Source organism: Odontesthes bonariensis, chromosome 14, assembly GCF_027942865.1.
Source record: "Odontesthes bonariensis isolate fOdoBon6 chromosome 14, fOdoBon6.hap1, whole genome shotgun sequence".
Lineage (NCBI taxonomy): Eukaryota > Metazoa > Chordata > Actinopteri > Atheriniformes > Atherinopsidae > Odontesthes > Odontesthes bonariensis.
Window position 1 is genome coordinate 33,129,590 of NC_134519.1, and position 14,542 is coordinate 33,144,131.

Here is a 14,542-nt window from a genome sequence, read left to right on the forward strand (position 1 = left end):
TTCCTTTTATTACCCGCGGGCCGCGGTAACACCTTTTGGGGCAAAGGTAGAGGAAAACTCCTTAAATAATTAATCTCCTCGTCAAACAATAATTAACATAAAAAAACAAAACATATATCACAGAGTAAAAATAATCATTGCTGCCCGAACAGACAAAATACAGCATCTCTGGATAATTAAACCGCTAATGCAAAACATACATTTCCGCCCGGCTCACACAGAACACACTAGCATGCTAGCCACACGCTCACAGCCACATCTTACCGAGACTTCAAACAGTAACAAAAATATACAACGTTAATAACAACAGCGACAATTAGTCTAAAATATGACTGACAAACACTCATGAACAAATCAACAAAAAAAGGACCGTTACAACATAATATTTTACTACAATGCAGGACGCCTGACCATGCTTACCTTTTGGGGCAAAGGTAGAGGAAAACTGAGAAAACATGGCGTCCCACACAGAGCAAACCTCAAAAAACTACCTGTGAACAAGGTCACAGTGCCACAGTGGCGTACACAGGTAACTGCCTTACATATATATATTTGTTGTTTTCACTCGACTTTTACTCACCTCGTCGTCTCCACAGTTCAAATGGGGAACGAAAAATACATGCTTCCGGTACGCTCGCTTGTTGCTTCCGGTCCTCACAGTGCAGGTGACGTCACAGTGCATGTCGGCAACGAAGGGTCCTGAGAGTGCAGGTCCGCAGCCAGACGCCTCTCGTTAGTTCAGTCCTGTGTTTTGATCGCTCTGGTGTAGACTGAAGTCTGTCTGCGCTGGACTTAGAGCGTTCGGCTGTGAATGTAACTCACCTGTTGCTGCTGTCCTCCAATAAAGTGAGTCAAAGCGAGATATTCCTCTCAAGAGTGATACTTTCTCCTGCACGCAGACACTGTAATCTCCTGTTAGCCGGAGCTAACAACTGGTGTCAGAACTGGGTTGTCGAGCCCGCCGTACAGGAGTTACCGATCAGGAGAAACGGACTTTCAAGTCGGAGGAATCGCCCAAGCAAGACCGAGGTAGAGGACTAACAAGGACAAGAGCCAAAAAGAAAAAAAGAAATAAGTTTGCTGTCCGGACTGCATGCTTGTGGACTTGCAAGTACAACATAGCAAGTAGCCTACAACACGAATCACCGAAGTTTGCCTAGGAAGAGCCAAAAAGTCTACACTGTAAAAAACGAAAGTTAAGTGGAAAAAAAAAAAAAGTCAAGTGACGATTTCAGCACTGTATAAAAATACAAGTTAAATAAGGAGAGTGGGGGAAATAATTTCTTAAGGAGAGGTGATAGGAATTGCTTGGAGCTACAGCAGCATCCCCAGACCTAGGACCACCAGTTTGGCTGTGTAGCGTTATCGGGCATTTGCATCAAATATAAGGATTTATAAGACGTTTTCACTGTCTCAAATAAACCTTTAAAACCTCGAATTTAGGGCACCACCTACCGTTATCTTAACTTTAAGTTACAGTCAGGTAGGAAAACTGTTAAAATCTTACGATCCTGGTATGTTAAATTAATAATCAGTTAATTAATAATCAATTAATAATCAATTAATAATCAGTCTCATATCTCGCTACTTTCGTGAAGTTCTCGTTTGGTTGGACAGACATTACGTAAAGAAAGCATACGACACAATCTGTGATTATAACATATATATATAGATATATGAACTGTTTATTAAAATGATATGCCCAAAACATGAACCTTTAAAACAAACAGGAGATGGATTGAATATGGGTGATTATATATAACACTTAGTGAATGGAAAATAAAATATGGGGAATGGGGAGATACTGGATGTATTCAAATAGTTTAGGTTGGCTGACTATTTGACGCTAAATACTGACATTTCGGATTAATTTATCATTCTGTGAAAGCCTCGAGACATCCATCAAACCCACTTTAAGGTGAAAACGGGTCAGTCTTACTGTGCTGAAGTTCTGCTTAGTCAGCTCGGAACACGGCAGCGGCCACGTGGGGTCCGAGGGGATTTCTCTTCCGCTCTCTGGGCCTTCCTGGTTGTGGCTGACTTTAGCGGACTTCTCAGTTGCTTCTTTTCACCGGGAAACGGGAATGATGGTGCCGAGGGCTGTGGTTAGATGATCAAATCTTCCGAGTGTCAGTTGGTCCGTTGCTTCTCTGATGAAGTGAACTTAAGTTCACGGAAGATTAATAAAAGGTTGCTTGAGTTGGTTTTCTGGGTAGGAAAACTTCATTCTGTTCTTATCTTTGTTCGGGTCTTTCTTTCTCGTCTCCGGGGTCTCACTGGGTTCTGGAGGGCTTCCTTCCGGTCGTCCTCTGCATCGCTCATCCTCACGTCCTTCCGCTCTCTCCTGAGATTATGGGAAAACTCCTAAACTCTGGTGAGCTCTTCTCTTCTGCTCAAACCATCTCCAAATCTCTCTGAGCAACTGTTCTCTGTTCTGTTCTGAAACTCTGGGTGGAAACTCTTTGGAACAAGAGGCAAGAAGCAAGAAAAGAACAAGAAGCAAGAAGCAAAAAGCATGTGTTTTTCGCGGGCTCCGGGTTTTGACTCTCGGAGGCGGGGCGTGACGTAAGCTTACACTACTCTTTCAGCCAATGATATGCTTGAACTGTGGTGAATGTCTGCCTGGGTGTCTGTGTAAGGTGATCTGTTTTACGTGGGGATTTCTGGATGAGACAAAGAAACTCTTATTTCTCCATTACTCTGTCTCATAGAACATTTGTCTCGGTGATTCTGAAAACACCACATCTTGTTAAGATATGCAGATTAAAGATATAACATAGACTTGCAATATAAAGACATCAAAATAACACACAACGTAATTGATGATTATGACTTTCAAAATTCAGATGAATATCTATGAAATTGTGACATATGAATAGTGAACCACACAATGTTAATTTTCTGTGTTAACAATGGGGATACCAAACAAATACCAAATAGATACCGAAGGGACATCGTTAGAAGTTAATAGTTGCATATATCTTGTCCATTTTACTGAGTCCTCTGGGATTTAAATGTTCAACTAATCAACACTGCAGACCACTAGGGGGCAATGTGGTTCCATCATGCAGGTTGGGCATTTTCCACCAAAATCAGTTCTTTGTCAATATTTAAGCCAGAATCGTACAAATTGTCTCTATATGCGTCTTGTGATCAAGCTGGAAACCTGAAAGAAATTGTATACGGTTATCAAACACATTTAATATAGTTTTAAGGTTCGACTAAAAGTGAGTCTTAGTGAAGTCTTCTCAGTTCGTGTGTAGCCATCTGGTCGGTCTCTGGTGGAAAAAGGGTGTTAAAATGTCACTTCGATTCATGGTGAAGATAAGATAGTAAGTCTCCCACATTTCCAACAGAGAGATCCTTTGTTCATTCGAGTTTTCCAATTTTTATGGCAAGTGTCTGTTGCTTATTTTTCACTCCCAAAAGCTCTTAAGGGTGTTGTAAATTAGGCAGTTTTCTGTTCTCTGGATCTGGTTTTTATCCACATACGTAAACATCCCCCACAGGAATGTTGGTTTTGTCAAAGTTTGAAAAACTCTTAATCCACACGGCACTGTGACTGCTACATTCCCCCATTCGAATCGGATCTGAACTCGTGGCTGATCCGAATCGCAGGTGAAGAAGTCCAGTGTGTCCGAGTCTGGTGGTTGCTAGGACTCTCAAGAGGGTTATGGTGGGTGTCTCGAGACAGCCTAGTACAATTCTGACACAACAATGGCTATAAAACTACAATGGTTATAAACGTAATTTGGTTAAGCTTACTTAACCTACGTAGTAAATGTCTAATAGCTAAAGATAATGTTCATAAGTAAAGGTTTCTAAGCCTATATAATTTCAAATGGAAAATCCTAGTAAAAAGCATGCAGATTTCTTTTGGAAAAAGATCAATGTTAGGGGAGAATTTTACTCATTGTTAGAGTCATGATCTAGGATGTGGTATTTCTTAATAGTTAGGAAATGAGCACGTTTACTACCTGAGTGTGAGCATATTCGCAGGACTTTATACGATCAGTAATGTGTAACATATTTGTCGCGGCGGCGGTCCTGAACAGGGCTTCACTGTACAGCAGTAACGAGTGATATTCTAACTAAAAGGATCCATGGTGAAAGCTGTTGTCAGTATTTCACTGCCAATTTGGCTTTTAATTCAGTTATAGACCAGTTTCCCCCATTTGTAGATGTCACATGGGTGAAATAAGGTAAGCTGAGTGTGTCACCAGATGATGATAGACTTGAACATTGAAGTTTTGAACACTGAGGTGTCCTGGATTCAATCTTGAGGCATCATGATACTACGGAGTAGTTTTATCGTGATTAGGTAAGTGATATTTTGAGGGTAAGCTTCTTTGCTCCCTTTAAGAATTAGCTATGGTTAAAGGTTTGTTATTCGGGGTTACTAGAATGTTTGTTGGAGTGTATGGTTCTACCTCCAGGAACAGGCTAGCATTTCTAAGTCTCTGTTAGCACGGTTGGCCATTACAGGGTTCTGAAGTTTTTCTTTTCTTTTAGCAGTAGACTTTTCAGGCTATCAATATCATCTTGACTGATGGCACTTATTTCACTAGACCATTGCTGAGATTTGATGTGGTCCTTGTCGATGACTCTGCTCATCTCAGTTGTTTTCTGATCTGGTGATGGTTGTGACCATGCAGTGTGTGATGGTTTATAGCGAGACCGAAGTCTATAATTGCAGCTGCGGTTTTGAGCAGATTGCTGGTCATGTCGATTTTGAAAAGACATGTCTTTTTGCGGGTTTGAATGAACACTGTGGTTTTCACTGTGGCAGTGAGTTGGTTCATGGCTGGGCCATGAGGATTTGGAATAGTTGTGTTTGGAGCCTTTCTTAGGCCGTTGAGAATGTGGCCAGTGGGGGACCTCTGCTGGAGGTCTGCCACTTTGTCCCACTTCTAACTCTGGGGACCAAGAACCAGGGTTCTGGGTCTGTGTGGTGATGGGTTCTGGCTGTTTAGCTTGTCTACGTTTTTGGAAACCTAGACTGGCCCATTCACGTAGCTGCTGAATGGTAGCAGTGTGAGGGTTAGCTATAACTCCTAAGTGATAGCTGGTAGTCGGATGGAGGTTTTGAAGGAAAAGAGTTTTGAAACTCATGTCTTCTTCCATTCCTACCTTGTTGCTGAAACCAAAATAAGCTTTGAGGAGGCGGTAATAATACTGCTGAGGCAGCTCATTCCGTCCCTGTTTAACCATCATGGCAGCGGTTAAGCCAGATGGGGTCAGCTCATCTGAAAACTCGCGTTCGAGTGTTTGGCAGAGGAGTGTATAGTCGTTCCGGATGTAATCGGGTTGACGTTCAATGAATCTACTGACTTCGCGGCTAGATGTAACCTTAATCAAGTAGAATTTGTTGTTAACTGATGCGTTTGGAAACCTTCGCAGGAAGAAATCAATGTCGTCCAAATATGCTCGGGTGTCATGTGGCGTCCCAAGAGTCGGTTCGAATCTGGGCACATGGCGAGCAATTTTGTCAAGCTCTTCGTCAGAAGGAGCTTGTGGAACGTGGGGTCCTAGAGTAGGAAATGATTGATCCGGTTTACCTGGATCATAAACAATCTTTTCAGATCTGAAAGAATTTGTTGTGGTTGAAGACGGGGGTGAAATAATTGAGCTCTTGTAGGCTGTTTTCACTTCAGGAAAAGGGTTCCCTCTGTCTTCCTGGGGGAAGCCATGTGTTTCCTGTTCATGTCCAGTCTCCAAAGACTGACGTAGGTCTATCTCAACACCTTCTGGTTTATCTGATAGGTGTTGCTGCTGTGGATGAGTGGCGGTTTGCTCATCCTTAACTTTGCTTAGCTGTTCTTTCAACAGCTGCATTTGTTCCTGTTCAACATTAAGATGCTTGTCATCAGTTGGCACTTTGACTGTTAAATCCTGCATTTTCTGCAGGACCACGTTTAGAGATTGCTGGGACTGTTTTTGTGCTTGGTCCACCTTCTTCAGTTGGACTTGGGTTGAAATCAACTCTTGTTGGCAGTTTTGAAGTAGCTGTTCAAGCTTTTTGTTGTTTTCATTGAGTTGAATAATTTGTTGGTTTGAGTTCTCAACCTGTGTTGTTAACTCTGTTACTTGGGCATTAGCTTGGCTGGATGCCCTCTCAGTGGCTTTAAGTTGGTGTTGGAGGAATTTGGTTTCCTCCTGAAACTGTGGCGTTTTCTGTGACCGAGTTTTAAGTTTGTCAGCGGCTTGTTCCATCACTTGGTGTGCATGTTTAACGAACACCACGGCTAGACTACTTAACATTTTGGTCAGAGATTCTTCTTTGGGCTTTTTAGCTTTTGTCTCAGCCGATGGGTTTAAACTGATTTGCTCTGTTTCAGGTGTTTTAATGCATCTTTTCTTTAAGGCATAACCCAGTATCAACTTTTTTGTTAAGTCCATCATCTTGGTTTTTCACTTGTCTCAGAAAGGGTTCTTTCTGAAAATAAGTTTGAGTTTGGAACAAGGGAAAATAGTTGGGTTAATGTGAAGGTAGTTGGGAATAAGGATTGTTCTCCTGAAATTAATTTCTTCCTTTTGAATTTGTTTACTTGAGAAACAAATAAGGAAGGTTGTTGAAATAAACACGACTGTGTTATTTTACTCAAAAATGGAAGAAATGCATTTAATTTAGAAGCTTATCATTAACCGTTATGGTAAAAAGAGGGAAAACATTAATGCTAACACAAAAGGGAACATACAAGCTCTTGGCTGTTGTTTTCTTTAAGCCTTAGTGTCTTATAACCAGTTCCTGTTAAGGTAATCTGATTTGGTGAAAGACACACATTTGAGATAAATTAGCTTCAATTAATGTTTCCAAATAACAAAGTTGGTATTGTTTATGTCAAACAATTGATTAAAATGCATTAAAGAATATTCAAATATAGCTGGTATTCGTTAGTACCAAGCAAAATGATCAGCTTTCTTTGTGATCCTATTTAATGTGATCCTCCGAAGCGGCTCACATGTCAAAAGCTTCAAGTGGGCGGGTTTGAGAGAAGGGAGGAAGGAGTGACGTCACTGGTGACGATTTCTAGCACCGCCCACCAATAGTCCTTCAAGGATTCAGTGAATTCGCCTCATTTCCCCTGGGGAATGAGAGGGTTAACTTCTCTCACAGACAGTGCACAAGCGATGTTGCAGTTTGCTCACAAACTTTTAAACACAGCTTTGCGAAACTCACAATGCTTGAGACACGGCGGTCTCAGTTCAGAATTCTTCTAAAAGTCACCAACTTTGATAATAACAACAACTAGAGTCACCAACTCAATTTTTCTGCAGCAAAATTGGTCTGTCCACTACTGCCGTATATTATTTTAGTTAGGGCTTGTAAGCATTTTAAAAATAAACACACCCTCAGTTTTTTTTTTTTTTTCAACTGGGTTCAACAGACACGGCGTTCCGGTCGTTTATTTAATAATACAAAAACAATTGACTGTTTAAGTCATTCATGCGATCACGTTTGGGACCGTGTGTATTTTATTTATTTTATTTTTTTCAGGAGCGACGGCTCTGATTCATTCAGTTAAGCTCAGCAGCTTTAACTTTCAATAAGTAATCTGTATTACTTTATTTTAAGCGTCACAACGCTCCGTTAAACAACGTTTAAACTCGCTCCCCCACTTCATGGGGTTTCCATATAGCACCTTGATGCTTTTTTTTTTTTTTTTTTATGTCCGGCTGCAAGATTACAGCGGGTCTCAACTCCTGTGTTTGAGGAGGCTCTGAGTTGACTAAATTCGCCGGGACTCGCGGCAGAATTTGTGATACTCATAAAAAAATCAAATCAACCGTGTTGGAAACTCGCAACTACGGCCAGGCCTTTAAATTCAGCGTTCTTGCGCTGTGCATGCAATCTTTATTCTGGGAGGAGACAGCGACAGCGGGGCTGGCGCTGCTTCTGCGGTGTGCAATTAATATTGCGCACCCACGGATTTGGAGAGTTATCATGCGTCCACGAATACTCTGATAAAGTGCTTTTAAGTCATTCTAAGTTTTATACACAGCCACTGCTTGCATTGCTCACACACAGATAATGAACCAGCCAATATCATGTTTATGCTTTCCTTCACGTAAGTCAGTCTACCGTAAAAAGCCTCGCACGGCGCACCAAAAATATGTAGCGTTATCGGGCATTTGCATCAAATATAAGGATTTATAAGACGTTTTCACTGTCTCAAATAAACCTTTTAAACCTCGAATTTAGGGCACCACCTACCGTTATCTTAACTTTAAGTTACAGTCAGGTAGGAAAACTGTTAAAATCTTACGATCCTGGTATGTTAAATTAATAATCAGTTAATTAATAATCAATTAATAATCAATTAATAATCAGTCTCATATCTCGCTACTTTCGTGAAGTTCTCGTTTGGTTGGACAGACATTACGTAAAGAAAGCATACGACACAATCTGTGATTATAACATATATATATAGATATATGAACTGTTTATTAAAATGATATGACCAAAACATGAACCTTTAAAACAAACAGGAGATGCATTGAATATGGGTGATTATGTATAACACTTAGTGAATGGAAAATAAAACATGGGGAATGGGGAGATACTGGATGTATTCAAATAGTTTAGGTTGGCTGACTATTTGACGCTAAATACTGACATTTCGGATTAATTTATCATTCTGTGAAAGCCTCGAGACATCCATCAAACCCACTTTAAGGTGAAAACGGGTCGGTCTTACTGTGCTGAAGTTCTGCTTAGTCAGCTCGGAACACGGCAGCGGCCACGTGGGGTCCGAGGGGATTTCTCTTCCGCTCTCTGGGCCTTCCTGGTTGTGGCTGACTTTAGCGGACTTCTCAGTTGCTTCTTTTCACCGGGAAACGGGAATGATGGTGCCGAGGGCTATGGTTAGATGATCAAATCTTCCGAGTGTCAGTTGGTCCGTTGCTTCTCTGATGAAGTGAACTTAAGTTCACGGAAGATTAATAAAAGGTTGCTTGAGTTGGTTTTCTGGGTAGGAAAACTTCATTCTGTTCTTATCTTTGTTCGGGTCTTTCTTTCTCGTCTCCGGGGTCTCACTGGGTTCTGGAGGGCTTCCTTCCGGTCGTCCTCTGCATCGCTCATCCTCACGTCCTTCCGCTCTCTCCTGAGATTATGGGAAAACTCCTAAACTCTGGTGAGCTCTTCTCTTCTGCTCAAACCATCTCCAAATCTCTCTGAGCAACTGTTCTCTGTTCTGTTCTGAAACTCTGGGTGGAAACTCTTCTGGAACAAGAGGCAAGAAGCAAGAAAAGAACAAGAAGCAAGAAGCAAAAAGCATGTGTTTTTCGCGGGCTCCGGGTTTTGACTCTCGGAGGCGGGGCGTGACGTAAGCTTACACTACTCTTTCAGCCAATGATATGCTTGAACTGTGGTGAATGTCTGCCTGGGTGTCTGTGTAAGGTGATCTGTTTTACGTGGGGATTTCTGGATGAGACAAAGAAACTCTTATTTCTCCATTACTCTGTCTCATAGAACATTTGTCTCGGTGATTCTGAAAACACCACATCTTGTTAAGATATGCAGATTAAAGATATAACATAGACTTGCAATATAAAGACATCAAAATAACACACAACGTAATTGATGATTATGACTTTCAAAATTCAGATGAATATCTATGAAATCGTGACATATGAATAGCGAACCACACAATGTTAATTTTCTGTGTTAACAATGGGGATACCAAACAAATACCAAATAGATACCGAAGGGACATCGTTAGAAGTTAATAGTTGCATATATCTTGTCCATTTTACTGAGTCCTCTGGGATTTAAATGTTCAACTAATCAACACTGCAGACCACTAGGGGGCAATGTGGTTCCATCATGCAGGTTGGGCATTTTCCACCAAAATCAGTTCTTTGTCAATATTTAAGCCAGAATCGTACAAATTGTCTCTATATGCGTCTTGTGATCAAGCTGGAAACCTGAAAGAAATTGTATACGGTTATCAAACACATTTAATATAGTTTTAAGGTTCGACTAAAAGTGAGTCTTAGTGAAGTCTTCTCAGTTCGTGTGTAGCCATCTGGTCGGTCTCTGGTGGAAAAAGGGTGTTAAAATGTCACTTCGATTCATGGTGAAGATAAGATAGTAAGTCTCCCACATTTCCAACAGAGAGATCCTTTGTTCATTCGAGTTTTCCAATTTTTATGGCAAGTGTCTGTTGCTTATTTTTCACTCCCAAAAGCTCTTAAGGGTGTTGTAAATTAGGCAGTTTTCTGTTCTCTGGATCTGGTTTTTATCCACATACGTAAACATCCCCCACAGGAATGTTGGTTTTGTCAAAGTTTGAAAAACTCTTAATCCACACGGCACTGTGACTGCTACAGCTGAAAACGCTATTGGACCACCAGGCTCAGCAACTCCAGCAGCTTGTGACACCAATCCTCCAGCATGTGGCTGCAGAGCAAAAATCAACAGCTAGAGTTGGGCCAAGCAACCTAGGCCAGCATCCTGGTGCAGAACCCCCTCAGTCATCATCCCAAGTGACCCAAGGACAATCCAGTGCTCAAACAGATGGACTTTTTGCAGCGGAATTGGAGGTAATTCGACAGAGATCGCATAACACAGGCCCGTCTAACATCCCAAGCTTGCATGAACCAGCTGTGAGACGCAGAGAGGAGCGGGTGTCTCAACGTCCTGCCCCAGCACACGTGAGTTCACATAACCCATATGCCGCAGCCAGCAATAGTGGAAATAGACAGGACATGATGCGACACCTGCCCAATGAAGCTTGGAAAATCAAACTAGCAACATATGATGGCCAAGAGGACTGGGACTCATTTTTGTTGCCTTTTGACCGCCAAGCACGCAAGCATGGATGGACTGGTGCTGAGCGAGTTGATAGACTTCACGAGTGCCTTCGTGGAGTTGCTATCCGCTATGTCTGCTCCCTCCCAGAGCATATCCGTGAAGACTTTAACTCCAAACAGCGGTTTGGAGTTAAAGATCCCCTCCGACTGTTCACAGGAAGTTGGGAGAGCTGCGTCAAGGAAAAGAGTAAACAGCAGAGTTTGCTGAGGAGGTGCAACGTCTGGTGAGTCTGGCTTATTCTGGAACAGACCTACTCCTACAAGACCAACTTGCTACTGATGCCTTTTTAAAGGGACTGAGAAACCAAAAGGTAGTTTATGAAGTGATGAACCGTGATCCACATTCACTGGCAGAGGCACAGAAGCAAGCTGAGGCCCACAAACATAATTTCAGAGCAACTCTTGGCCGTGAAACAGAGATCAGGACTGGGAGAACCAGACATATCTCCTGGGCAGATGGAGAAGATACTAGCCCTGATGAACTCTCCCCTATCTCCCAACGCTTACAGAGCCCAAAGTATGTCACAGAGGAACAATTTAAAATGCTGATGGACAGAGTGGAGCAACTGCATCTTAAGTTGGAGCAACTGCAGCCTGTGGTGAGAGACTGTGGAGTTGTGGGTTCCATGGAGCATTCTGCATCATATCGTGAGAGGACACATCAACAAGACCGTAGAAGGAGACCGACACAGCAACTGCCTTCACAAAGTTTGAGAATGCGGTCACCCAGTTAAAGTTAAACAAGCAGAATGAATTGTTTCCACTGCGGGGAATTGGGACACTTTAGGAGAGATTGTTCAAGGTCACCAAGTCCAAGTCGCCAAAAGAACCTCACCCTACAAAACAACTCAGATGTTTTCAAGGGCCCTCCGGCCATTGAGGACCAATCCCTTCCTCCGCAGCTACGACGCACAACCAAAAGAGGCCCCAGTTTGCAGATTGAAATGACAGTAAATGGTCTGCCCATTAAAGCAGTTGTTGACACTGGAGCTGAAGCCACTGTGTTCTCAACTCTGGATCTTCAATCTGGATACTGGCAGATTGCTGTGGACCCCAAAGACCGTGACAAAACACCGTTCATCACCCGCTATGGCCTCTATGAATACACAAGGATGCCATTTGGCCTCTGTAACGCGCCTGGAATGTTCCAGAGAGCCATGGAACTGGTCCTCAGAGGATTTCAGTGGAAGACACTCCTCGTCTACTAGGATGATATAATTATCTTAGGCGGAGGTGTTGAGGAAAACTTGCAGCGTTTGGCCGATGTCTTTGAGCATCTCCACAGCTACGGGTTGAAGCTGAAACCCAAGAAATGTCAGTTGTTGAGAGACAAGGTCCTTTTCCTGGGACACGTGGTCAGTGGAGAGGGGATAAGCCCCAACCCAGCTCTGATTAAGGATGTGCAGGAATGGCAGCCTCCCAGGAGCACTCAGCAACTGCAAGCTTTTCTAGGACTATGCAACTACTACCGCCGCTTTGTTCCTACATTTTCTGAGCTTGCTAGCCCCCTGAATAATCTATTTAAAAAAGCAGCAGAGTTCCAGTGGGGCGAACCACAACAGAACGCCTTTCTCCAGCTCAAAGAGAGGCTAACTACGGCTCCAGTTTTGGCTTATCCAACACCTACTGGCCATTACATCCTTGACACTGATGCCTCTAACCACAGTATTGGCGCAGTGCTGTCGCAATTCCAGTGGGGGTAGGAGAGAGTTATTTCCTATGCTAGCAGTCACCTCACCCCTGCACAGCAAAGATACTGTGTGACCACACGGGAGCTGCTGGCCATTGTGAGATTCACAAGGCAGTTCCGCCACCTTCTCCTTGGCAGGAAGTTCCTCCTCCGAACAGACCACAACAGCCTGACTTGGCTCTTTCACTTTAAGCACCCGGAAGGCCAGTTAGCTCGCTGGCTCGAGGAGCTCAGCCAGTACGACTTTGAGATTGAACATCGTGCTGGACGACAACACGCTAATGCAGACGCACTGTCTAGGTGCAACACAGAGGGTCCGACGGACTGCAACTGCTATCAAGCGGGCAAGGAAGCAACAGAGCTGCCCTGTCAGGGATGTTCCCACTTCCAAAGACTGCATGAGCAGTGGGCAAGATTTGAAGAGGATGTGGATGATGTTGTGCCTCTGGTCATCAGGCAGATTACCATACAGGACTCCGGGAACAGCACAGAACTGCAGCAGCAAGTCGGAGCCGACCACCATACCTCCACAATAAATTGGCTGCAACCTCTGACCTGCCAGCAGTTGACATCTGCACCAAAGGACGATCCAGTGCTTTCTGTACTGCACAGCTGGAAAGAATCAGGAGTTCTTCCAACCAGGGAACAGGTAACAATGGAAAGCCCAGTAGTGAGGAAGTACTGGCTCTGTTGGCCTCAAATTGAACTTCGCCAGGGAGTCCTTTATTACCGCTGGGAGAATGTCGACAGAACTAATCCATCCTTGCTGCTACTGGTCCCCACGTCATTGCAAACTGATGTCATACAGGCTTGTCATAACCCTCCACAGTCTGGACATCTGGGAGAGGCAAAGACTCTGCAACGTCTCCAGCAAAGTTACCATTGGTATTGCATGGGTGGTGATCTTAACAAGTACATTCAAAGGTGCTACACCAAGAGCCAGGCTGCAGACTTACCAGGTGGGAGCACCTATGGACCGGTTGCATCTTGATGTATTGGGCCCATTCCCCATTTCATCCTCTGGGAACAAGTATATCCTGGTCATCATGGATCAGTTTACTCGGTGAGTGGAGGCATTTCCAATCCCAGATCAAGGAGCTGAAACAACAGCTAAGACTCTAGTCAACCACCTATGGCAAGCTTTGGAGCCCCATTAGAGTTACACACAGACCAGGGACGTAACTTTGAGAGTGAGCTGTTTAAGAGATAGAGATAGATAGATGGATACTTTATTAATCCCGAGGGAAATTTAAGGATCCAGTAGCTTAAACAGAATACACAATACACTGATTACGAATCAGAATACAAAAAAACAACACAAGTGCAACACAACACACAACCACAGACAACACAGCATACTAACATCACAGATCACAGTTCACATACACAAAACAAGGAATGAACAAAAAATGTACCAGAAGAGGAGTGGGATGCTTGTGTTGAATGTGCAGATAGTGCAAAAACAAAAACAAAGTGTGTCCATGATAAAGTGTGAGCAGTGCAAATGGGAGAGTGCATTAAGATAGTCTGTGCAAATGGCTAATATAGAAAGTAGAGGAGGGTGTGTTGTATGGTTCACACAGTGAAGTCCATCTCTCATCTCCTCTCCTTGCGTGTGGCGTTGAAAAGCTGAATGGCCCTGGGGACAAAGGACTTCCCCAGCCTGTCCGATGAGCATGCCAGTGACCGGAGTCTGTCACTGAAAATACTCCTCTGACAGTCCAAAGTTCTGTGCAGTGGGTGGTGAACATTGTCCAGGATGGTCAGCAGCCTGCTCAGTGTCCTTCTCTCCGCCACTGTGATGAGGCTGTCCAGCTCAGTGCCTGCGACAGCACCTGCCTTTCTCACCAGCCTGTCCAGTCGCCCCGCGTCCCTCTTTTTTATGCTGCCTCCCCAGCACACCACAGCGTAAAAGAGGACACCGGCAACAACAGACTGGTAGAACATGCACAGCAGTTTGTTGCAGACATTGAAGGACCTCAGTCTCCTCAGGAAGTAGAGCCGTCTCTGACCCTTCTTATAAATGGCGTCTGTGTT